Source organism: Mytilus galloprovincialis, chromosome 6, assembly GCF_965363235.1.
Source record: "Mytilus galloprovincialis chromosome 6, xbMytGall1.hap1.1, whole genome shotgun sequence".
Lineage (NCBI taxonomy): Eukaryota > Metazoa > Mollusca > Bivalvia > Mytilida > Mytilidae > Mytilus > Mytilus galloprovincialis.
In genome coordinates this window covers 54,724,756-54,752,612 of record NC_134843.1, presented here as the reverse complement: position 1 = coordinate 54,752,612, position 27,857 = coordinate 54,724,756, and the positions used below count along the sequence as shown (strand labels likewise).

Sequence of the window (27,857 nt, the reverse complement as noted above, 5' to 3'; positions counted from 1 at the left end):
CTACTAGTACTACAGTTTGATGTCCCTAATGCAATAAATAATATTTATTTAGTAATTTAAAATATTTATTCAATATCGGAAAGGATGAACTTGGTGACTACTACAGCCGATGTCAGTGTGAAGTCAAAGGTAGTATCTTTAGTTAGTTTGCTTGTTACATGAACCATAAAGTCATTAATGGCAGGTTAACTACCCTCCTTTAAGAATATACTAGTCCAGCAGATTACCAATCTATCTATCTGATGGACTATGAAACTTCGAAAGGAGGGTAGTAAACCTGACATAATAATGACTTGACGGTTCAGCTAACAAGCAAGCATACCAAAGACTTTACCTTTGGCTACACACTCAATGAAATCGGCTGTAAATCTTGAAAATTGAAACCTTTTGGCTGGACATTCAGTCCTGCAAGTGAAGACATTCAAAATGAAAATAATAAAAAGATCAACATTGAAAGGAGAAATTAAGGTTGAAAACGAGTGCACCCGCACGACCGGGGATCGAACTCACAACTTCAATGTTGACTGGCTACTGATTACAGAAGTAACTTCTTAGACCACTCGTCCACAGAGACCCTTAAATGAAGTATGTCTACATTTCTAATCAAATTCAAATGGTTTGGGGTTTCATGAAATACTACTTACCAATAAAAAAAAGCATAACATTTTGGATAAGATAAGGAGATGTGGTATGATTGCACATGATTCTATACACCGGCGATCAAGGTGCTAATTTCAGGACATATATCGTAGAAATAATATATTTGTAGAGAAGCTTGAAGATGTTCATGCCTCTTTCGTCTACATATCTTCATGAGTTTTTAACGTCTTAAACCCTGACCTCATCGAAAACTTTGAACTTTTTTTTCAGCATTTTTTTCTTTAAAATATTGTGTTAAGTGTTAAAAAGTTCACAGTGTACGATTTTTGAAGTGACACACAATGGCATTGTACAGGCTATGCATATTTGCTATACATACTGTCTAAATGAAAATTATTTTATGTTTTGTAATACAGGGAGAAATACTCTGGTCTTCTGACAAAACTGAAGCACCATTTGCACCCCAATCAATGGCACCAATCACAGACAGCAAGAGAATGGTGTACATCACATTGTCAGATTATGTCTTCAACACTATGCTTTATCAAGCGCAAAAACATAACATGCTGGTGTTCAACTTGACTTAAAAAAATGTAATTATCTTACAATATGGTGTGTAGAGAATTAAAAAGGTAGTACTTATCAACATATTTAACGCACAGAAAGATTATGCTTGAAAGAAAAACAAAAGCAATGTTTTGTTAACTGCTCATGGCAATGAAAGATCGATCAATACATTATTATGTTTTAAAGTGTAGCATAAAATTAAACGTCCATCATCGCTTTCACATTAGTATTTTACAAATTAGAGATCGTGCAGCTTGTAAATTCAATTCAATTAATTTTTTACAAAACAATATATTCTTCCTCGTATTTTAATCCTTGCTGTCCATAAAATAAGCGAAATTATCTGATTTTCCATTTCAAAACCCCATGAAAATAATTAACATATATATGTACGTTCATTGTTATGTTACACGTTATTTCATTTTATATTTTTGAGAAAAAAATAACCATCTTGATTTCTCTTTTTACGTTCCTAGATCAAAGACAAGAAAGACATATTGAACACAACCTGCTCCGGTCTATGTATTGGGAAAACTGTTCCACAGGTAAATTTAAGAGCATATGTTGCAGATAGAAAACTGAAACTGAAAGCATATTTCAAAACCTACGCTTATAATTTTTGTATAAGTGTATTATATAAGAGACATATTTTTTAATTTCATTTAATTGTGTACACATATATAGGAAACACAATATTTAGTTAAATGCGAATTTTCACCAATCATTAGAGCTATTAAAAATGTATGTGGAACACACTTTTAAATGGGTTACTTGTTAAAGTCTTGTTATCTATACTATTAAACGAGAAGACCTCATTTTTGGTGTCGCTTCTCTCCTTTCCACAATAAATTAATCAACACGCCTCTGTGTCCTATAGGTACAGTGCATAGTCGCATTTGTCATTCATTCATATGATTATTCAGATTGAGTTATTTTGGGAGAAAAACGAGAAAAAAGGCATCCGGATATTGTCCCGTCATTGGACAAAATTTTAAGTCAGATTAGACTTCCGGTTTGCGTTTTTCTGTATACTTTGAACATACATATATATATATATACAAAGAATAAAGTGTATTTTCAGAATTCTATCTGCTATCGTTTTCAAGTTTACTATCCACGGCGGTCACAAAGTTTATTAAATAGAGAGGGTCTGTATACTATATCAATGACCACCATGGATCGATTAGTAAAATTAGAATTGAAAGTAAATACACTATATTTATATAGTAATGAATGTTCATAATATACAGATAAGCGCTAAAAATATTCATGTGAACTTTTGATACCTTTTCTGAAATTCTCCAGTCAATAAATCTTTTACAAAATTCATTGATTACAAAAAAAAGAAGATGTGGTATGATTGCCATGTTGAGACAACTCTCCACAAGAGACCAATATGCCACAGAAATTAACAACTACAGGTCACCGTACGACCTTCAACAACGAGCAAAGCCCATACCGCATACTTAGCTTCAAAAGGCCCCGAACTGACGATGTAAAACAATTCAAACCAGAAAACTAGCGGCCTTATTTATGTACAAAAAGTGAACGAAAAACAAATATGTAACACATAAACAAACGACAACCACTGAATTACAGGCTCCTTACTTAAATGTTCATAACATACTAAATGAAAACTATGTTCATATTGAAATTGATAGAAAACCAAAAATTGAGAATTTTGGAAATAAAGGAGGAGGGATAAAAAAAAAAAAAGAATTTTCCTGTCCCAAATAACCTATATATGACTTATGATACTTTTGCTGAAATTCTCCAGTCATTCAATATTTTACAAAATTCTTCCAACAACACTTTACATACTTTAAACTACGCTCTGAATGCCCGCGATTTCGCGGGTGTGTTCTAGTAAGATTGATATCAGAATACAGCAGAAAGGCCGAGTAACAGTATCACGAATATGTTAAGAATATACAAAGATTTGATTGGACAAGGAGTAATAATACTGTTTCCAGTCAGTCACTTGATACATGTCGTTTGGAGTTGTACCATATGACCATCACTGTGAAGAATTTAAGCAGAAAAACACCGTAGGCTAAGTCAATACGGAAATTAAAACATTGAGTTGATGATTTTGAAAATAATTTTGGTATAAGCACGAACAGTTTATTTAAAATTCTAAAAAAGTTCCAAATGATGATTGATAATTTATAGATGCAATTTATTTGCAATAGAATCTTGCCGAAAAGATACTTTTTTAGTATTATATCTTTTATTACGCGAAGATCGGAAAAGCTTTTCCAAATAGTACAGTAGAAGTACACATGCTTAGTACTAAATCACCAGTGACAAATATATCAGTCGGAACCCTTGGTGTGAGAGCGGAAGGGAACATAACCCTGTTTGCTAGGAGATCAGACAAAAGCCAAATGAGCTTACCGTACTTGATTGCTGAGCCAATCAGACAAAAGTTAATCACCGAAGCTTCCGAGGTCTGTTGCTTATTGAATTATGTATATTTATTTTCACACGAAAAGGGGGATAGTTGTAATATCGAGTGAACGTTTGACATATGTGAATAACTAAGAGGGAAAATGGGTGTATGTGTGATACACGAAAAGGGTCTAAATGGCCCAAGAAAACAAAGTTTCGCGTTCAACTAAATGACCCCAGAAAACAAATATTCGCGTTAAACTAAATAACCCCAGAAAGCAAAATTTCGCGTTCAACAAAATGACCCCAGAAAACAAAGTTTCGCGTTCACCTAATGGCCTCTGAAAACAAAATTAAGCGTTCCAGTCAGTCCTACGAAAAAGTCGAATATTGCATTGTAAATAGATAATAAGTTTGTTCAACGTCGCCCGTGATAATAAAGCTCAATTAGAATATGAAAATTATATAATTTACTATACTACCATTTACAAACATTGTTGACAAATATAAGATAGATTAACATTTGTAGGATCGCTGCATATACATGTATCAACTTATTTGTTATGAATATGAAAAGCCTTACATGAAATTGTATAATTTATGTGGTCAGTACTGATTAATTCAACATTACACATTCTTATTATCAGAAAGCTTCCATAAAAGTGAATCTTTCAATGGCAAATGAGATGATACATGGCAAACTCTACGCTACGAAGTATTCTGACCATTACTATAAATCTTGTCAAGCAGAATATGATCACCATTCCAGAACATTAAATACAAGTATTTCCTAGCTCAATTTGTGTAATTTAAATATATGAATACATATTTCATTGTAATTTGTAATTTACAGATATCAGTATGCAAGTGACGTGATGTTGCCTGACATGATTTTTTTTGTAATCAACTTCATAGTGATATTCAAGATATTAGAACAATCTGTTTTCATTTCTCTTTAGTGATTAATGTATCACTGAATTTGATTTTGATAATATGACATTTGTAACTTCTCCTACTCTTTTCCTAAACCGTCGACAATTCAAGCGTGTATATATTGTTCCAAAGTGAGTGTCTCTAAGTCCTGTTACACAATAAAATTGGATACGGCATACAACGCTGATGACATTTATCTGTCGATAATTCATAAAACACTCATATCATTTGACACAAGAAGCCAACGAAAGTCTATGATTTGCATGAAAATCTTCATTTAAATGGTCGTTTCTGCAACACAATGTTTTCTCTACAGTTGTAATATCGTAGATATATAAGAAGATGTGGTATGAGTGCCAACGAGAAAACTCTCCGTCCATGTTTCAATTTGTAAGGTAAACTTTTATAGGTCAAAGTACGGTCTTATACATAGAGCCTTGCATGGATAACATTGATTCGGTAATTTCTTATTTACTTCTTTTAAACAGTCAGTACCGATTGTCACTTATAGAGTAGATACTACTTACACTACCAGATCATATCAATTTTACCATTCCGGGGGTTTGGTATGGTTCCGGTTACTTATGTTATAGTTTTCCCTAAAATTGTGTTTCCCTGTTGTTTGTATTTGCCGTTGATATTTTTTGTAATGGTGATGTCTGCTTTTATTTGACTTGTAGCATGTTTGACGAACGGAAACAGGAAAAATAATTGTGATATTTATAAGTTACAATCAAAATAAAAATATCATATTTATGTGCCGTGTTTCTTTCAATCCAAGATATGAACGAACAATGACCTTCCCCCAGCTGATTTAAGATTAAATGTATGTTGGAAGCATCTCCGTGGTATTAATCAAACCTGTTATGTAAACAGACCCAGAACGACTGATGAAGTAAATTCAATTAAGAAAATAATAATAATAATAATTAATAATAATAATAATAATAATAATAATAATAATAATAATAATAATAATAATAATAATAATTATAATAAATTATAATTATCCGATGGAAAATCAAAATAAATCGAAAATGAAAAATATTTAATATATATACATAACAAAATAAAAACACAATAAATACAAATATAAAATATTATAAAAATTGGCGTTACGGGCAACATGCTTATGATTGATATGTATTTAAAAAATAAATAAAATACATATATCAATCAAGAAATTAAATTCACATTATTCGAGCATCTATCGCTGCAACTGCAATAGACGATAGAGTGTAGATGTATAAATGTGACTTCAAATAACTTAGACCATAAGGAGAAAGTTACGAGCCGCTTGATTATACATCTATCAGAAACATAACTCGTAAAGTTTTGAATGAAACCTCAAACAATGTGAACTTAATAGCAAAGAGAGCCTTTAAAAGAGAGTATTGACAAGAGCTTGAAGCATAATTCGAAGAACACTTGTTACTTCGAAATATTATACCTCTCTACGCGTGACATGTTGAGCGCTGGCCCATCCCATGTCAAACATAGGTAACTCAAGTATATTAATACCTACTCTTAAATTTAATACCTGCATGTTGAGCGCTGGCCCAGCCCATGCTTAGAGGGTATGGGATCCCTTTGCAACCTGAGACGGATAACCTCGAGTGAAAAAACCATTTGCACACTAAAACATGTATCCAAAAGAACTGTCAAATGGACAAACCCAAATGATTCGTTCACCCGACGAGAGGGATGCCTAGTTACCCGTTTTATTCAGGGCTGCCTGAGAACTCAGGTAATAATTTTGTGACAAGTAAAGAATGGGTAAAATCCATTATTACATTGCCCAAACGAAATGTGTTACACATACATGCTGCCCTTGTAACGCATTGAGTATCCCCAAAATTATTCCGAGATAGTGATTGTGCTAAAAATTATGTGTACGGTAAAAAAAAAACATTCGTTCTAAAAATAATTAGAGCTTGATAATAAACATAATAAAAAAAAATATATATATATATATAAGAAAATACTTGACATAGTAATTAATTATAAATAGCCATCTACTAATTCAATAAAGAAATAATAGACCCAATTTTTGAATATGATTTCGTAACATTCAACAGATCTGTTATCTTCCAATTATTTTTTAACGGGTGTTCCGTCAGATGTCCGACGCACCCAAATTTGAATATGCTATTTAAAAACCATTAATAGTATCTTTGATTAAATATAAATGGTGCTTATGTAAAGCTAAATGCTGCTGTAACCAATGAATCACATATTTATAGAACTGATCTTATAGACAAATATGATTTATAATACGTTGATGAATAATTACTCTTTGGTAAAAAACAAAATAGCAGTCAGATAAAACAATGTAAAACTATTACTTTGACAGTCAATTAGTTTTGTCTGTATATTCGGAATAAAGCAGGTATCCGAAAACATCTCATTATAACTGTAATTCATTGTTATATAAGTGCGGATCAAAAAACCTCTCTGTAAATGTTAATTCATATATCGTAGCACTCTTGAGTTGGTTAACACATGTCATTCTATTTGCTAGATGAATAGGAAGATCTCACTAGGAAATAATGCATGTCATACTGTGTTGATAGAGGTTATAGAAAACAATGTACAACTGTTTATAATACCAATTTCTTGAAGAAACAACCTTTTAATATTGTCGTGTTGTGTAAATAAACTTTGATGTATGAACGTATTATCAGGAAATATGTTGATTTCAAGCGATCTTGTTCCGTTAAAATTAAGTCTGTGTCTAGACTAAACATGTTCAATTGGTGTTTGTTCTTTGTTTCAAGTAAACTCGTCATTAGTACCGCAGATCTGGTAAGTTATGTGAGCACCAAACGTTTTTCTCCGTAGTCGAAATATGAAAATAAATAAAATACTGTTCAAAGCAATGTATAAAAAGCATACATCATTAAACTATAAAACATTATCATAGTATATCAAGCTACATAAATATAAATATCTATATATATATTGCATGACTGGGACGATTATTATCAATTTCCATCCACACAACTTCTTTTCTATATACGCATTTTTGTAATTGCAGAAAACACAGAGAGACAATACAGGTGATTTTCATAAGCTAGAAATATCAACATTTGTTCACCGTATTTTATCGTCGTAGATCTGTACTCCTTAACCTTTCCCCATCTGTAATGCAATATTTAATTGTCCAAGACAAAATTAAATGGATAAGGTCAATGCATGTGTTGAGAAAAGATTATGCTGTAGCTTTGTTTGTCTTTATCACTCATCATACATACTTACATGTCTATTATACCTTTCTCTATAGTTGTGATAAATGAGGTGAATAATGTTGTGTGTGACATCAGGGAGAAAGTATAAAATATAATTGTGAATGGTCATGCGTATATGAACCATTAATCATAAAGCAAATATATATAACATGAGCTGTACATAATTAAAATGCATACGTGAAAATGAGTTAACTTGTAGCCAAGATCCGAACATATGCTTGAAGTGTTATTCCAAGCCATAGAATATATAATAAGAACTTGATCAACGTTAAAGGTAAATGCATACAAATAGTGTATGACTACAGGATAAACTTCTCATATGGTAAAGGGCTTTGAGAAACAGGGAACAAAACTATAGAATACAACCTGATGCAACTCTCTGTTTCATAGTTCGTTATCTACATCGTATACAAGATCCAGATAATGTATGCCACTTCTAGGCCATGTCAATGTGTATGTATGATATATTGAGATGAAATATAAAGAATGTAATCAATAATTATGATGAGTGTTGCCTCTAACTCAAATAGTAGATACATGTATGTGTACGTCCGCAACACTAAAGGGTAGCAAAATAATAAATTTATATGATATAGTAAATCCAAGTAAATCATTTTAAGGTGCATACTAACGATAATATAACGAGAGAAAATACATTCATATTTTTTGTTGAATATGATAATCCAAATATGTTACACTCAGCAAGTGCACTGAAGCTTTTTAAGCTGATTCTTTTAATCAATAATTAAATTGTATGTTTCGATTATCAAGCAATGAATATGAGTATTTATTTAGTAACTATTCAAATAGCCAAGTAATATGAACCACATTTAGATTGCCTTCAGAAATTAAAAGATGTACAATAAACTAACCTGTCTTGGAAAAATAAACTTATACCAGTTTAATCATTGAACTGTTCAAAACTTCTGTATGCCTCCATCCATATCGTCAAGACTGTATTCTGCAGCAATATTCGATGAGTCGACCAATAAATTGACTATGACCGAAGATCGATCCCTTACTATCCATATAACTTTTTTAATGACGAACAGTTCTTGTATGTTATATATACTAGTACACATTGTGTATTCGTTAAATGAAAACATTGGAAACGATAGTTATTGCACTAAAGATATGAATAAAAACACAAACACTATCCATTTCACTTTACTAAGTATCAATAAAGGTACTTTAGAGGCATGTTCAGCTGTGAATATTTGAGAATGTAAACGTCAAATGTCATATCCACAATATATCAATAAATACAAATAAACGTTTTACAAAAATAAACATGTATATCTATCCTATACAAAGTCTCAACTGCTACTATAACAAAATTACTGATAGCTATAGACGATGTTGGGAAGGATTGACCTCCAGTTTGACGCGTCTGATTTATCAGATAACATGACAAAGTAGAATTTCAAAACACTGCGGTTAAACAATTTGCAGACATCATAAATAAGTCAAGTATAAGAGATAAAGATACAAATGGCAGCTGCAAGGAAATAAACACTTACATTAACTTTAATTAATGAACATTAATACACATTTTTCAGAATTCAAACCAAAGTTACGAACTCTGCCATTAGTACAATACATGTAAGTTATTTGTGTTTTTAAGAAAAGAATAAAATAAAGATTTTTGAAGAGTTTCTTTAATGCATTATAATATTAAAATTGAAAATGGATTTCTTATTCTAAATTAAGTATTTAATTTTTATCGACTGCTGGTTAATCGAAATTAGTTCAGAAGAACCTTAGTTAAATGATTGCATATTTAATTTTGTTACCAAAGCAAAAACAGTAGTTTTAAATAACTATGACGTACGAGAAAGACATTTTTACAGCTGTATTCAACACCAATTTTGTTTTACAATATGAATGATCAATAAAACCATATCTTCTCTATCACTCTTTATACACAGTATTTCATGTTACCACAGATATATAGGTATTCTATATTTATCATATAGTCTATCTGTTTTTAGGATAGAGCATTACAATTTCTTGTGGACAGTGCCATCATAACCACCATAGAACCAATGATCAACGGTATGTATATTTCAAATCATCTATTGAGAACTGATATTGCTTAAAATTCATTTATGCTAACAATATATGGAACAAAGCTAGAATATGAATGTTACTTGGTGAAGCCTTAATTGGAGAAATTATTAATTGAGGTTTTTTGATAAATTTCCAGTGAAAAACAGTTCATACGTATTCAAGACGTCCTGCTACACAAACTGAATTAAAACTTGGGGATGAAGTCATGCTATGTAAAAGGGTTGGCAATTCTTGCCAACCTCTTTGCAACATTCATCTTGCTAACATATTTATAAAATCGCATTATTGATCATGTGTGTATAATTTGATACGACCGACGCGTTTTTTGTTTTCCCAAGACTCGAAAAAGAAGTTGCATTAAAATATTTCAAATATATACATATAACGGAGCAGAAGAACATTAAAACTAAAAGAATTGAAAGAAAACAAAATATGTTTATAAAGTATATCTACATCTGAGGGTAGAAAACCTTTATTGTTGCGAATGACCGTATAAATAATATTTCATGTCAACAAAAGAGTGTTGACGGCTGGGTTGATATAGCTGATGCTAAATAATTTCACTTTTACTTCCTAATTTTATTCTTATCTCAGCAATCAAGTATACTTTTTGACTGAAAACAGAAAAAAAACAGATAAATATCAGATAAGAATAATTGTAAAATTCGAATAAAAATTTTTGAAAATAGCCTCTGGCTTTTGTTAGTCTTGTATAATTTTCAATTTTAGTTTCTTGTGTATAATTCGGAGTTTAGTATGACGTCCTTTATCATTGAACTAGTTACATATTTGTTTAGGGGTCAGCTGAAGGACTCCTCCGGATGCGGGAGTTTTCTTGCTGCATGAAAGACCCATTGGTGGCCTTCGGCTGTTGTCTGCTCTATGGTCGGGTTGTTGTCTATTTGACACATTCCCCATTTCCATTCTCCATTTTATTTCATAAAAACATCTGGTAAAATCTAACTATCAACCGAACATTTATATAAAATCATAATCTTATATAACCATGGAAACAGATATGATATATTCGTAACGTGTCGTAAACTCAATATTGACTCATATTTTGTGTAAAAGGTCTCGGAACCAAAGGTTTTCCTATGCCATCCACAAAGGATTTACAATTCCAACAGTCTGGTATTAAACTACTGCTGGTAAGTAACATGCCTTTACTGAATTCTGTTAATAAAAAACTTATACCCTAATTACATGTGTATAAAAAATATTCACCTATTTAAAAAAACATCAAGAAATATATTTTTTTATATGTTTTATTCTGTGAAATTTTTTTTAAAGAGGTAAGAGAAACCACAGGCTGGATTTCGTCCTTGCAAAATACGGTATCTGATTTAATCTTGGGCCAAATAAAAAAAGACAGAATGCCAGTCTATGGAAGATATGTCTTACAAATCAGAAACATCATGGCCAAACGTACATTTAGACAAAAAGAAATCAAATTCTAGTAAACAAAATACAACACATAAACTAGTGATTACGTACGCGAACCCTATTTCATTTCGAGGAGGGATAAACTTACTACCTCTGAAAAAATTAGCTTTTCTTTTCTAGAGATATCTGCCGGTTTTTTTAAGAAGGTACTACAGCAAAATAACTTTACTTGTTAGCAATGGTTAGTAGATATCTATTGGTAACTCTTTGACATTATAAAATTTAAGATCCATTGATCATCGAACCCTCAATTATGAATATATGTGGAAACCATGGCAGTAATATAATATAAAAATTTGGTCAACAAATTAAAATAAGTGTATATTGGTTCACATGAAAATGATAAATAACGCCATAACCAATATTCACAGCACACAAATTAATTTTTCATGCTCAGTTTCTGACCATGTAACTGTACCAAAAAGTTCGAATAGTGTTGCAATTAATTGCTTTCTGTATATATATATATATATATATATATATAATATATTTGAACAATATTTGTTGAACGGAAATAAAACTAAACGAAATAACATGAAATGAATTTTTTTCTTAGAAATTGTTCATTTTATTTTCAAAATAGTTCAAATAAATGACCTCGTTTCACAATAACAAAAAAAAAGTTTGATATCTGTGTGTAGGGTTTTCCAACCTGATTAGTGAAACATTAATAGAGAAGCTTCAATCAAAGAACACCAGACACTATGCATGGTTTTTTTTCCCTTTTTTATTATTTTTTTTATTTTAGAAAACGATCCTTATTGTATGCTCCCAAATCAACTGTGTTGAAATTTGTGCCTATGAAAGAGAGACACCTTGCAAACGAAATATGATCAATGAAATTATAGTGTGTGTGTGGGTGTGAAATACAACAATGGTTTGGTCTACTCTACAAGATCACATGTTTCAACAAAATCATATCCACAATGTCGGAAAAGGAATTTTATTCACCAGTTCATTTTATGCCATGCTTAAATATAGTGCTGTGCAGCATTCAAAAGTGAACAGTAATGACTCTAAGTGTACTTCTAGATTGTAAATAAAGTTATAAGCTCATAATGTAATTTTTCTGTCAGATTTCTACAATTGCAACAAAAAATGTTAAGGACTTCAAGAAATATAGAATACAAATATAACCCCTATCGTGTACGCCTTTGAGTTTGATAGGACTAATATATAAAACGCTAGGATCATAAATGAGAAAAACATAAGAAACAAAGATGAGGCCATTTAAGTCATATTAGAGGTTTCCAATAAAATGGCATACGTACGTAACTCGACGTACGGACTTAATGGCAATGGTTATTGCAAAATGATTGAATATGTTTTGATAATAATATTATAAGTTTAAACAAAATATTCCAAGACTTTCAAAATCACACACTGGAATTTAATCCAATAAAATAAATTAATCTTGACAAAAAATTAGAGAAATGAAGCATTTTTATTTATCACGTAGTTTTCTACATTCCAGCTTTTATCTCCACTGACATAAGATCACGTATAAACACACGTTACGATATGAGTTATCTTTCATGATTTTGATTATGACAATAATTTTTCAGTATACTTTGCAGGTGAACGCCCCATTATATTTTTTTGTCTTTCTTAATTTAAGGTTTTCCTTCTTTTTATTATATTTGTTGTAGGAAATATTCAGAGGATATAATCTGACAATTTCAGAAATATCGAAACAAAATTTCCTCAGAGTTCAGTATTTTTGTGATTTTACTTTTTTCTGTACATATCTTTGAACTATATTTGTCTTAACCAACCTGCTTAGTAAAATATTACTAGAGAAGCTACAATCTAGAACACTAGAGACTGTGTATGTTTCGTTTCTTCCTTTATAATTGCAGAACACAATCCTGATTGAAACGGATTTGAAGTATTCCCCTCAATGAACTGCGCTGAAATATGTGCCTATGAAAGAGAGACACCTTGCAAACGAAATATGATCAATGCAATTATAGTGTGTGTGTGGGTGTGGGTGTGAAATACAACAATGGTTTGGTCTACTCTACAAGATCACATGTTTCAACATAAAATGATATCCACAATGTCTGAAAATGATTTTTATTATTCAATTCGTTTTCTGCCATGCTTAAATATCGTCCTGTGCAGCATTCAAATTTGGTCAGTAATGACTTTTTTAGTGTACTTCTAGATTGTTAATAAATTCTCATGATGTAATTTTTTATATCAAATTTTTACAATTGCAACTAAAAAATTTAAGAACTTCAGGAAATATAAAATACAAATGTTACCCCTATCATATACGCCTTTTAGTTTGATAAGACTAATATATCATTATATAAAACGCTAGGATCGTAAAATGAGAAAAACGTAATAAACAAAGATGAGGCCATTTCAGTCATATTTGCACGAGGGAATCGTAACATTGGTGTCAGTATATTGATATTTATGGATAAACTGGAAATTGTACTAACAGCAAAAATGGGCGGAAACAAATTAAACGGGGAATGAAAATCACTGACAGAACAATTAAATCGCAATGTTTTCAATTTGTTTTGATGAAATTTAAAACAAAAACAAAAACAAAACCAAAAGCTTATAAACAAATGAAACAAGCACAGTATAAACATTAAGGAAAACACAATTGCCGTTCAACAATCTGAACAAGTGAGAGGTTTAGCTAGCTATGAAACATGATTAAATCCACCATTTTCTACATAAGAATGCATGTACCAAGTCAGATATATGACAGTTAATTTCCATTTGTTTGATGTGTTTGCCCTTTTGATTTTGCCATTTGATTACGAACTTTCTGGTTTGATTTTTCCTCGGAGTTCGGTATTTTTGTTATATTGCAAGCATTGGATTGGGTAATATAAATTGTTTTTTATCTGGAGGCTGCTATATGTATTAATGATATACTGTCGGATAATTAACAATTCTTTAACAAAATATATAATTGAGTGAATACCAATAAAAAAAATCTATTCAATATAAACTTAAGCCTACTTATAAGAAATCATATAGCAACAATATACAATAATATAAAAGCATACCAGGTTCAAGGAGCATAGTTTTTTTTTTTATTTGGCTGCCCGTTAAGCACATTAATAAATACATATATCAGATAACCTACAGCAACAAATATATAAATGACTTTCATAGATCAGTGTATATGTGGTTAATTGCAAAATGCAAGAGGTGCACCCTTATCAATGTCGAAAAATACTGATTGATATGAATGATGAATAGCATGACGTTTTACTGCGTTGATATCAGTTGACGTGTACCAACATTTTGCTTCAACTATAAACAACGGCATGACATAATTCGATTTCGATGGAGGCGATTCTGCTTGCTGTTTATTCTTCATAAGTTGCAATCTAAACAATCAAAATAAAAACAAAGTATTAATCAATCTTCTGCATATAGATACATCGACGCATTTCTTAATAACGCAAGCTTACGTTCATAAGTTATGTTTCGATAAATGTTTTTAAAGTATATTATGGTCTTGGATAATGGATTCTAGGTACTGACGTTGTTTGTCATCTTCATTACGTGTTATAGTGTTCTTTTCTTAGCCTTTGTAAATCATCAACCTTTGCTGTTTTGATACTATCCTTTTAGTGTTATTGTGCTATAGTAAAATTGAGAATGGAAATGGGGAATGTGTCAAAGAGAAAATAACCCGACCGTAGAAAAAAAAAACAATAGCAGAAGGTCACCAACAGGTCTTCAATGTAGCGAGAAATTCCCGCACCCGGAGGCGTCCTTAATATACTAGTTCAGTGGTAATGAACGCCATACTAATTTCCAAATTGTACACAAGAAACTAAAATTAAAATAAAACAAGACTAACAAAGGCCAGAGGCTCCTGACTTGGGACAGGCGTAAAAATGCGGCGGGGTTAAACATGTTTGTGAGATCTCAACCCTCCCCCTATACCTCTAGCCAATGAGATGAGTAATGTTTTGTATTCGTTTTGTATTCGTTTTGTATTCGTGTCTTTCAATTTTGTTTGTATGCCATTTTTTATTTTTTTCATATATTTTTTTTTTATAGTGATTAAGATTGTTTTACAGACGACGACGAAAGATGACAGACGACGGAGGTCATGTGATGAGAAAAGCGTACGTGGTCCTTCGTGCCAGGTGAACTAAAAATGGGAGTTGATATCTTATGCCTTCATGTTTCCATTTGACATCATGAGCCTCAATTATTGTTGACTGTTGTATCTTTTTTTATATCTAGGAACTTTATGTTTACAGATATTTTTGATAGTTATGAGGGAACATGTTCATGCTGACAAAATGGCAAATATTGGTCAAGTAAGACTGGGAACATAAAGTTATCATCGTAATTGGTGTCATACGAATACCTATTATTCTGTATAACATGTTTGAAAGATAATGAAAAGCTATTAACAGACAGCATTATTTGAATGGTTGCAAGCAATAACATAAAAAAACGAACCAAAATATATTTATTATTTAAATCATTACCTTTCAATTAGATTTCTTATCATCGTCTTTCATGTCCTAATCTTCATTTGAACAAATCATTTCTAGACCATTTTCTCAAAATTGTAGACACGTGATTGTAAAGAGAATACAAATTCAGATTAATTAAGTAAACTTGCCATCAAATGTTATAAGTATGACGTTGATAATCCGGAAACAAAATTTATTTAAATGGTTAATTATTTCAATAAATGATACATTTTTGAAGATATAAACAATGTTACGAATGTTTTGAAAACCCTTAAATGTTTTTCATTGACGAAAATGTATCTGTTTAATTATAAACAAAATAGATTGAAATGAAATAGAAAAACACGATTATGTTTTGAAGACACTTAAATATTTTCTTTGACGAACAGTGTACGTGTTTAATTATATACAACAATGATCATAATTCAACCAGAACAATATGTCTAATATCATGAAGCTAACAATGAAATAATAATTTATATTTATAAACAAAATTTCAAACAAAAGAACTCATCAGGAAAAAACAGATATTTACTCATAACTGATTCTAATATTCTATTTTATTCAAATATAAACAGTAAGTGACTTTTACACAAGCATTGCACCTTTTAAAAAATGTTATTTTTTTTTTTTATTGTACAATAACGACAACAGTATTAACATAATATTCCTACAAACATGCGATTAGATAATGGAACAACAAAAAGCTGTTAATGTTAGTAGGTGTCAAGTAAATATGAACAGTGTGTAATATATTGTATCATAAAATATTAAGGATTAAGTGAATGACTAATTTAGGCACATACATTGTTTCAAATGAAAATTGAAAATAACACCCTACTATCTTGTACATATGACATTATAACATTGATTCATCTTTAAATGAAACAATATTAAAACTATAATTAGAGTGGGATTTGCATATTATAATAACACATTCAAATATAAATATCACTTTGAACTATTGGTACTCTTTTTTTCACATATGCCATTTTTTATTTTAATTTTCAGTTTAATGTTCTGCATAAATCAGAACAATGCAAGATCGCTCATAAAGTTACACATATTCATATACATTTCGCTATATCTTAATATTTGCGTCTTTTACGGATAAATGTTACGATTATTTTCAAGGCATTTCATTTCATAATCTTTTTATCAATTTGTCACCTATATCATGCTGCTTACCAGGACAATAGGTTGGTTGTTTGTTGTCACAAACACACTGAGCTGTTCCATTTATTGGTTCTACAAAGCAGTTTCCAAATCCACAGTCGTATGTCGTACACTGACTCTCTGTTGAAGTACATATTAAAACATAATGCCAAGTTGGAAATATTGTCTGTGCCAATGAGATTTACTACTTTACACGCGATGTGAAATGTATAGAATCAAAAGTATGATCCCCATGAAGTTTAATGACAGTAATTGACAACCGTTCTACGGTCACTCGAGATGCACTGATTTTATGTTCTATTATCAGATTTCAAATTGATATTTAACATATGCAACGGATGGAGATGACAATGTCTGTTTTTCCAACTGGTGTATTCACAAAAATATTTATGCAAGAATATTTTGCTAAAACCAGAGTAAACATGATTAACAAATAGAATTCATCATGATATTTTAAATTCCAAATAAAAATAGATGGTTAAAATGAACATAATTTTCTATAATAATGCATCATTATGCTATTCGATTTTAACTGCCATAAACATGTTTTTGGATGTTTGATAAGGTGCAAAGTGTATTGTTGTTATTATTGTCATTAATTATATAAAATTATTAATTTTTGACCATAGTTTAAAAAAGAAATCTTGATTAATCGTGTTCAGGAATGTTCTGAATAAAATATTGGTAACTTCAGAGTAGCTATATACATGATATATAAATATGAATATAATTGTGTTCACCTAGACAATATTCGCCTGTCCATTGTCCAATGCAATCGCAAACAACTTTTCCATCATTGTTCGTTATACATTTCCCACCATTAAAGCATTGGCAATTATCAGCTTAAATGAAATAATATCAACATTATCAATATGAATTATGATAAACAAAAATGCGTTAAATATCATAAAATTGATAAAAATGTTAACTACAGTGAGCATATTTTGCTTTCTGGAACTACATGTAGCCACAGCATGCTCGTTGCTATCGTTTTTATGACCTTTCCCGAGAGCACAAGAGTCAATTTCACTCCATTCAGGTGATAAGTTAAGAAGCCATGGAAAAGTGACGGTCTGAGTAACGGTATTATTATGTTCCAATAATTGCAAAAGTTTCTTAACAAACTAAATTGTTACTTGTGATGTCATGTTGTCTTACCTATCTCTATGTTAACATTTTGGACCCATAACGATAATTTTATACATAGTTTTTCTTTTACAACATTAATATGTTCAAGTGTTTGATTCATTAAAATATTATTAAAACATTTCAAACGAGTCCTCCGTGAAGTCATACGCCTGGCATCTTTGAAAGTTCTTAAAATAATACGTCTAGTGGGTCAATAAATATATATTAATGCGTAAAGCCTTGGCACATATATAAATAAAAAAACGGTTAAAATTGACAGCAGTAAAATGAGGAACGTTGAATCCCTAAGATGTCAGACCACCAATTACTCCCTCCAATTAGCCCTACTCTGACACAAAATAGTGCTTTTGATGTCCTTACTTAAACTAACCAATATATTTGCAGAAATGAAACTTTTGGTGTAAGAGAAATATATGTAGACCATTTTGAGACAAAAATTACTTGTCTATGAGTTTGCATTAAAAATTGAGGAATAATGCGCTCCATAGTATACTAATGTAAGATTTTCAGAAAACCAGGGGTTATTTTTGGAGTACCTCTCTTCGATGATCAGGGTTTTTTTTTAGAAGATTTTAAAGTAATGTTGAAAATTGGCATCTAGAAAACTGATACATGTACAATTCAGGATATACCTGGTTTCTATGAAGTTAAACTTAAGGTAAAATATTTAGAAAGCTGTGAAAATTGCAAAATTTGGTTGAACAGATAGGGATTTTTAATCAGTGATCTGAGACCTTAATGCAAATATGTTAAAACCAATTTGAAATAAAAAACGAAAATACTGATATTTTCAAGGCTGTTCCTGCTGATTAAATCGTGTGAGCTCCAGTTTTATGGTTCTTATCAAAATAAAAAGGTGAAATGAAATGATAAGAAATACTATGAATGTATATGATATTAACTGTTCGACCGAAATGCTGGAAAACAGTTAAAGTTAAGAAACCAAATTGAAGTTTTTTTCTTCATTGAACAATGATGATTTATAATGTACATATAACATGGGAATTGCAAATGATCTTGCTGTGTGTTGGTTTTTTAATATGAGTCTGTGTAATTACATCCCAGCTCCTTTTTTCTAACAGGGGTGATCTGAGCCGGATCACCCCTACCAGATCACCCCAGTTAGAGTTTCTTTGTTTTGCATGCTTTCCTTTGTTATGTAACATTTTGGCGGGAATGTCAAATCCACTATAAAACTTATTATTAATTATACGGAACAGACTATCTATTAAAATTTACGTAGAAAAAAATCCAGTGTATATGCAGGGATTCGAACTCAAGAACTTTAGCATATCAACCCACGACATATACCAGTACACCAGCACGACCGGATACCAACTTTCAGTAATTTAACATACTTAAAGGAAGCAAGATATTTTTTTAAGAGGGGCGAGTTGGTAGACCTTTTTTCAGTGGGGTTTTAACCCTTTTCGTTTATAAGTAAGTTGTCAGATTGATTGTTTAAAAAGATTTTAAGATTTTTTCAAGAGTGGGGCGAGTCGGTAAACAAGAGTGGGTCCATTCTTTTATAAAGTGACGATCTAATGTGGGCCCATTGGCCAAATGGGCGAGTTGACATTTTTTTATATCTCCTCATCGTGTTAGGGGGTCATAAAAGGTATAAATTATACAGTAATATTTAAAGTATATTATAATGGTTGTGTGGCGTTCTAAACTAGATTTAATTAATTGTAAATGGTTTTTCGTCTAATCTAAAACAGCTGGGATGTAAAATAGCTATCCCATTCGGACTTGGTGTGTCAGTGTTAGATCACCCTCTGGCCACCGGCCATCGGGGTGATCTTACACTGATACACCGCGTCCTTGTGGGATAACTATTACATAATTCTTTGAAATGAAACGCCATCGATTATTTTGAGTTAACATACTATAAACACTGATCAGCAGGTAAATTATATTCTTTGAATTGTGAAATATGTAACACCAAATATTCTTCATGCTATATTTGCATTGCTAACGTTTTATGTTTCCACTATATCATTGTGTTTTTATTTACTTACTGTATGACTTTTTCTTTATGTTAAGTTTGAGATAAACGGGGGTGGCAAAAAAATCAAAACCCGCAAGGTACAAATTTGTTTGTGCTAAATGGGGAATCAGGTCAGGAGTTTTCACTGGTCTTATGTTATTTTTTTATATTTTATAATTCGTTATTCGTGTTATTATAATGTACATGTTGTGCGGTTATTACAGTGTACATGTAGAGCGTCTTGATAAATAATTGTACCGGTTCACTAATCATGGTTGCTTTCATCACGTTTAAGAATTATCTGAAATTAATCAGTATTTATATTTAGTTTGGTTAGTACCCAAACATTACGCGATTCCTGCAATAGAATGATCCATAATTAGTTCTTGTCTATGTTTCTATACGTTCTTTTCTTTCGTTTGATCCGTTTGACTGTCCATCCGGGATAAGGTTTAAATGTTTTGGTTAAAACAGTTAACCATAAAGATAAGGCATATCAACCCAAGTGGAGAATATTCTCCTATGAAGACATATTGTCTAGATAAGAGAATTATGTGTTTGATGAACTTTTCTACTAATATTTATCAAGAGTATCATTTCATTGATGTGCGGAGTTGTCACATATCTCAAACTATGTTCGATGTATTAAAAGTAATAACATAGTGAATAAACTCATCATAGATACCAGGACTAAATTTAGTATATACGCCAGACGCGCGTTTCGTCTACAAAAGACTCATCAGTGACGCTCGAATCCAAAAGAGTTAGAAAAGCCAAATAAAGTACGAAGTTGAAGAGCATTGAGGACCAAAATTCCTAAAAGTTTTGCCAAATACAGCTAAGGTAATCTATGCCTGAGGTAAAAAAGCCTAAGTATTTAATTAAAAATCAAAAATTTGTAATCAGTAAATTTATAAATATAACCATATCAATGACAATTCATGTCAGCACAAAAAGTGCTGACTACTGGGCTTGTGATACCCTCGGGGAAGTAAATCTCCACCAGCAGTGGCATCGACCCAGTGGTTGTAAATAAACTTATCATAGATACCAGGACTAAATTTAGTATATACGCCAGACGCGCGTTTCGTCTACAAAAGACCCATCAGTGACGCTCGAATCCAAAAGAGTTAAAAAAGCCAAATAAAGTACGAAGTTGAAGAGCATTGAGGACCAAAATTCCTAAAAGTTTTGCCAAATACAGCTAAGGTAATCCATGCCTGATGTATAAAAGGCTTAGTAGTTAAAAAAAATAACAGAAGACCAGTGAAAATTTGTAATCATTAAATTTATGAGAATGAGGAATTAACCAAAGAGACAACACCCCAACCAAGGAGAAGAAAACAGCCGACAGCCACCTATGGTTCTTAAACACAGCGCAAAAGTCCTGCCACCGGAGGAGGGCTTCAGCTGGCCTTTAAACAAAAATGTGTACTAGTTCAAGGAAAAATAATTGTCATACTAAACTCCAAAACAAAGAAATAATCTACAATTAAAAGTCATAACAGACTAACAAAGGCCAGAGGCTGCTGACTTGGGACAGTTATCTTTGTATTACTGAAATATTATTACACCAGGGTTTTTGAAACCACAAACTAGTCAAAACATTTACAAGTTTAATTTTCTTTCTTTTTTTTTCTTTGTTAGCCATGGCGTTGTCAGTTTATTTTCGATCTATGGATTTGACTGTCCCTCTGGGATTTTTCGCCCCTCCTTTACTAAATTTTTTCATTGGTACAAAAACATCATTCGTAAACTTAATATTATTCAACATGCAGACATCTTATACGTTCAGGTATTTCGCATCCAACTTTTATGGTGATATTCTTTACACAGCACAAAAATGATGGCATTCACCTTAAAAGCTAACCAAACTTTTGAACAAACTGATTTAGAAGCTTAAGTGATATGGTTACGATACTGTTGTCATGTCATTAAAGATCGCATATGTACACATTTACTCTAAAACCAGTTGTTGGCATGAAACCGGTTATGAATTTCTATTCGAACAGCGGTATACTACTGTTGCATTTATTTATGTTCTTCTCATATTCTATGATGGTATGATATTTAACCCCTAACGGGAGGGATTGTGTTTGAATTTGAAATGTTGAAGACATAAACTTTCAATCAGTTTTATTATGGTCTTGAGCAGGCAGGTCGGTAACTACTTATTGTATCAGATGTTGTGTCGATGGGTATTGGTTGATTTTAGTTATAAATCAAATTTGATAACAATATAAAAACAGGTCTGCAATAAGTGGTGCACAGTTAGTTCGCATTGGATCTGCGATAAATTGAGGATATACTGAGTCTCAATAGTGAACAAAAATGTCATCTAGTAAAAATAGTATGCTTGTCTTTCTAAAAAAAACTACCTAACAATATTATGAGGTAAAGTGGTATATAGGGTAGAAAAATCAAAACTTTGAACATATTCGAGATCACCAGTATAAGCATGCAATTTATAAAGTATTTCCAACGATTTTTTGACACTATAAAAGTAATTAATTTCAATATTTCATAGTGTCGATACTTGTCTAAGTTATCTTAGCGGTCTTTTAACATATATGTGTTATCTTTGACAGTTCATGTGTGTAAATGGTGTTAAGACTTTTGAACCTTTCAATGATGTTTTCTTCTACAAGACATTATTATCTTGAAAGGGTACACACATTTTTTACGAATAAAAATGTCTTATTAAAAAGTTATTAACTAGTTTATTTTTTAAATAATCACTTATTATAAGTGTAATTTTGTTTATATTACTTACGATTACATTTGTCAAGCTCAGCGGATCTCAGAGATATAACAAATTTTCCGTCGCTACATTTAGCACTTGTTCCAATAGATGGTCTTTCAATTATCCAGGACCAGAATGGAATTATACTGCAATTACAGTTGATTGGATTTGAACCAAGGTTCCTGAAAACAGAAAACCGATAATAAAGTTCATTTTAATAGTAGCAGACAAGAAAAACTCGAATGAATAAGTGGGTAGTTGGTTTTTTTTACAATTTAGTTATAGCATTTATTTCCGGAATTAAATGAGCATAGAAATAAAACGCAATAGGACTGATGTCAAAAACACAAGGAAACTATAAAAACACTAAGATTACTCAAGGTGAATCTCATAAAACATTTAAAATAATTACCTAGAAATGCTGCAATTTAACCCTTTTTATGACTTCTCAAAATATTTTTGTTGTGATCAACAATACTGCATTGTAAAGGAGCGATATGTTTGCATAACTGATTATATACGGAAAATTGTTCACAAAGAGTTTTGTTATGGCTTAACTGTTCGCATTTTGTTATTTTGACTTCCTGTACTGTACGGTACGGGTTTTGCTTATTGTTGAACGCCGGGCGATGAACTGTTATTGCTTAAATTCACATCGTTATTTTATTATAACCCTTAAATCTTGTGTTATCAAGTGCACGAATAAATTGTCTCATTATTATGGAAAATTCCACTCATTTGCACCAGCGCTTGGTCTTCTAAGCAGCTGACAATTTTTAAAAAAACAAGTCTGATTTAGCGTTAGCATTTGTGTGTGTTTTTTCAATGTTTTGTTATTTACAAACTTACAACGTTGATATTTCGGTTAAGTTTCCCAGAGCATGTTCTTCAATTACACTAATGCTGTTTCCACTTAAATCTCTGGAACACATATGTTTATATATTTAGTCTTTTTTAATATAATTGAAATAGACTTATCAAAGACAGTTTTCAAGAGTAGAAGAAAAATATCGGACTTTATATTTGATAACAATGACATCACGTCTTGTGTGAAGGGTCAAACCGATCGATTGACATTTGTTATCAGGTCAATGATTGAAAAGCACTATCTTTAAAATATATTTATATACTCCATATGTACTAAATTGTAATCCTGGTACCTTTGATAATTATTTACACCACTGGGTCGATACCACTGCTGGTGGACGTTTCGTCTCCGAGGGTATCAACAGCCCAGTAGTCAACATTTCGGTGTTGACATTAATATCAATAATGTGGTCATTCTTTTTATAAATTTGCTGTTTACAAACCTTTGAATTTTTCGAAAAACCAAGGATTTTCTTATCCCAGGCATAGATGTCACTGATGAGTCGTATGTAGACGAAACGCGCGTCTGGCGTACTAAATTGTAATCCTGATAGCTTTGATAACCATATCACAGGCGCTGATTGAATATTGCTTCATAGATTTGGAAACTTCACAATTGGACAATGTAAACATTATTTTAGATGTTTTTCAAAATAGGAGGCAAATTCAATTGTATGTAAGGTATTATTCATTTCAAATTCGAGGGTAAAGATACATTCACCACAGTCACCAAACTTTGAGTTATTAAGTGAGATATCCGCATTTGAATAGCAGATCGTGAAGTAAAACGATAATACAAGTTTTCAAGATAATTGACAAAAAATGCAAAAAATGTAAACAAAATATCATGTAATCTAAAGGGCAATAACTCCGATACCGAGTCTTATTATTTTTTCCATCTACGTCGTCTGGTCTTTTAAGTACCGGACGTTGGCTATTCCTAAATATGACTGTTTTGCTGAGTGTGAATTCGCATTGCTTTTAGACGTGTCTCGGTATGTGTACATCCAACATTCATGTATTTAGTAATGTTGTTGTATTTTGTAATATGTTCGGACATTGTTTTATGTCTTACCGTTTGAGGTTTTGATTCTATTTTCATTTTCTATTCGTATGTAAAAGTACAGATAATTAATCACCTAGTTCATTTATATGATTTTCAGTTTAAAGCAACTTTATAAACAGGATTGTTTTGTTTTTACACAGTTTGATTTAGAAGAAAAACCGACATAGTTAGAAATGAATTACACCATTACTAACACAATTCTATATTAATATAATATTGTAATTGTTAGAAAATACACCATAATAAACTTAATCCCGATTTTATATTCAATTTTTAGAAATTTACATGTGACGTCATTTTTTGTGGAGTTGATACATTCGTGTGACGCACAGTTCATAATTCTATTATGCTGTATTTGTATACTGTCGTAAAATAATTTTAGTTGGTATTGTGGTTAACATGTCGAAATGTACAATTATATTATTTATTTATGTATTTCTCTGTTTTACTTGCAATGCGACACGACGGATATTTGCAACAATTAAATACCAATGACGACAGCAACTCTTCAACTACAGTCATGTTATTCCGATACTAATGCATTAAAAAAAGAGATAATACGGTTGAACTTAAAGCAAATTCTATAAACTTAAACAAAATAAAATTTCGTGAATGAAGTCATTAACGATGTTGGCGCATACACGTCATAGTTGAACGTGACGACATACCAATGACAACGTTGAAACTGAAGATTATTACGTTATTTCTACGATTCAATTTAAGAATCATTCACCTCGAACGGCGTTTTTTTTTGTAGATTTTGTTTTATTTTCGATTACATTGTAGTAATTAAACTTTAAGTCCTAGTAATTCAATATTGCGGCTCTCTCGTTAGTAATGACATGTCAACCGTTGTTTCAGAAGTACACTTTTTCCAATGCTAAAAAAACAAAAACGTTCAATTTGCTTTCGAATTAGGGATTAACAGTCTGTAGTTGAAGAGTTGCCGTCGTCAATTGGTGGTCGCAAATGCAGTTTTACTGGCGAACTATAGCGGGGTCTGTAAAACAGATATTTGCAACAATCCAATCCCAATTGACAATGATTGAGGACGACTCATCTCTGATTGGTTCTCTATGCATACAATAACCATATAATGTCTAACATGTTGCTCTTAATGATATCAAGATTACATCATAAGTAACCTATATGTTTATTTATCAATAAAATGTATAAACTATTTAAAGGCTTGAATAAATGTGCTATATTTTTCAATTTTAGTAGTAAAATACTGGCGCTATTCGTACTCTTTCTTAGTTCCTTTTGATAAAATGTTTTCCCAGAAAATTATTCAGGAAATTAAACAGATATGGAAAGAACATATGTTTCGTACGTCATATGAACTCGTACTATGCTTGCTTTTTCAGTGCAAATTTTGACCTCAAAATGCGTTCTGAAAACGATAACCGACAATATAAGGATATCTCGTTTAAGCGTTTAATGACATCAATGAAAACACAAAGACATGATGCCATATTGCATAGACCTTGTAACTTTTTGGATATCTACGACACTAGACTGGGAATTTGCCATACATAAACTATTAACGTCATACAACAATCACTTTTTCTTTGTGACGTCAAAATTTTACGTGAACCCTAGTGATGCCCGGTAATGAGATAATAATTATTGAATTATGACCAGCACAAAACTTTGCATCCTTCTACTTCATCGAGAGTTATACAATATATATATATATATATATATATATATATATATATATATATATATATATATATATATATATATATATATATATATATATATATATATATATATATATATATATATATATATATATATATATCCTCTGAAGATAATTTTGTATTTTTGTTTTAAATTAAACACGAATCTGTATGTGAACTGCATAGTATTGTGTTGTTTTTATGTGGCGTCATCAAGCATAATTGCCGTTTTCGTGACATGACAGTAACACATCAAGAGAAAATAATTTAAAATTGTAATTCATACAAGTAGACATTATGTTGCATATTCTGTTTTTGTACATCAATTGTTGCATTCGTTGTTGAAAAGTCTTCAAATTGATGCTTAACCACAAAACGAGTGCATATGTTTCCTTTATTTTAGTGTATTGATATTAAGCAGAGGGTCTGCTTCATATTGTGATATTTTCCTCGACATTGCAGCAGATGACGGATTCAAACTAGTGTCCTTGTCAAACGTGTTGAATGCAACTTTTCATTTGTCGACTTTCCATTTCGCAGGAGTATCATGTTCCATCGTATGGCATTTATATTTTCCAGTTAATAGGTTATGCTTGTACATGTTCACACTATTCCAACTTCACTATTGTAACAGTTATTGTAGCTTTACACGAAACGTGTTAATTCTTTAAACAAAGAAATGAGGACGAAGAACTGCAATTAACACATTAGCTTTATGGTCACCATCTCGAATTTGTTGACCGATACGACGTGTCAGGTTTTTAACTCGCTAACGATATACTAGTATATATTTTTGTAGTTTTATATTTTTCGATACCAGTAAAACCATCTTATGTATAATATTAATGTTACCGATTGTGTTTTATTCCCTGATATTTCGACTGAGTGTAAATTCGCCGGACATGTGATGCATGCATTGAGTGGACAAGGCTTCTAGTCTCTTTCTTTTTGCAGCTCATGCGATCTCCTCAGGTTTTGTTGCTTACTCTGATTTGTATCCTTCAAATTCATTTACAAGATTTGAACATTGGTAAACTTCCGTTGTTTAATTTAGTAACGAATGATTTACTTGTCTTTGTTTACAAATTTTTGAATCTGTTACATAGGTTATCGTGAATATAAGTAACTTACAGATAAGAAAGTGATGGAAGATTAACAAATATGTACTCTACGATTGAGGTAAGCTGATTGTCATGTAGGAATCTAATAAACAAAAAACAAAATAGTTTGTTAGTTTAAATGTATCAGGATTGTTGTTGAACAGTTAGAATAATGATTCGAATTGAATAATTCATTTTTTTTTACTTTCAGAGATAGGTGTTCACAGAAAATCGATCAAACATAACATGGATATTCAGCTAAATACCAAATTCAAGACAACTGTAACATGTACTGTATCAATTTCACAATGATTTAGTAAGATTTCTTTCCGCGTTATAGTCTATGATACTGTTCTC

The 27,857-nt window shown here is 31.3% G+C and overlaps 1 long non-coding RNA gene and 1 pseudogene across 1 annotated transcript; one reads left to right on the top strand and one right to left on the bottom strand.

The window, feature by feature from the left end:
* Nucleotides 1-84: 84 nt before the first annotated feature.
* Nucleotides 85-13,213, top strand: LOC143078616 (lipopolysaccharide-binding protein-like; annotated as a pseudogene).
* Nucleotides 13,214-16,857: 3,644 nt separating this feature from the next.
* On the bottom strand, nucleotides 16,858-23,703 carry LOC143078201 (uncharacterized). Its single transcript, XR_012979105.1, has 4 exons — nucleotides 23,632-23,703; nucleotides 22,813-22,964; nucleotides 17,641-17,742; nucleotides 16,858-17,020 (listed from the first exon to the last, which is right to left on the bottom strand). It is a non-coding gene; the product is annotated as an uncharacterized LOC143078201 (long non-coding RNA).
* Between the last annotated feature and the right edge of the window lie 4,154 nt (nucleotides 23,704-27,857).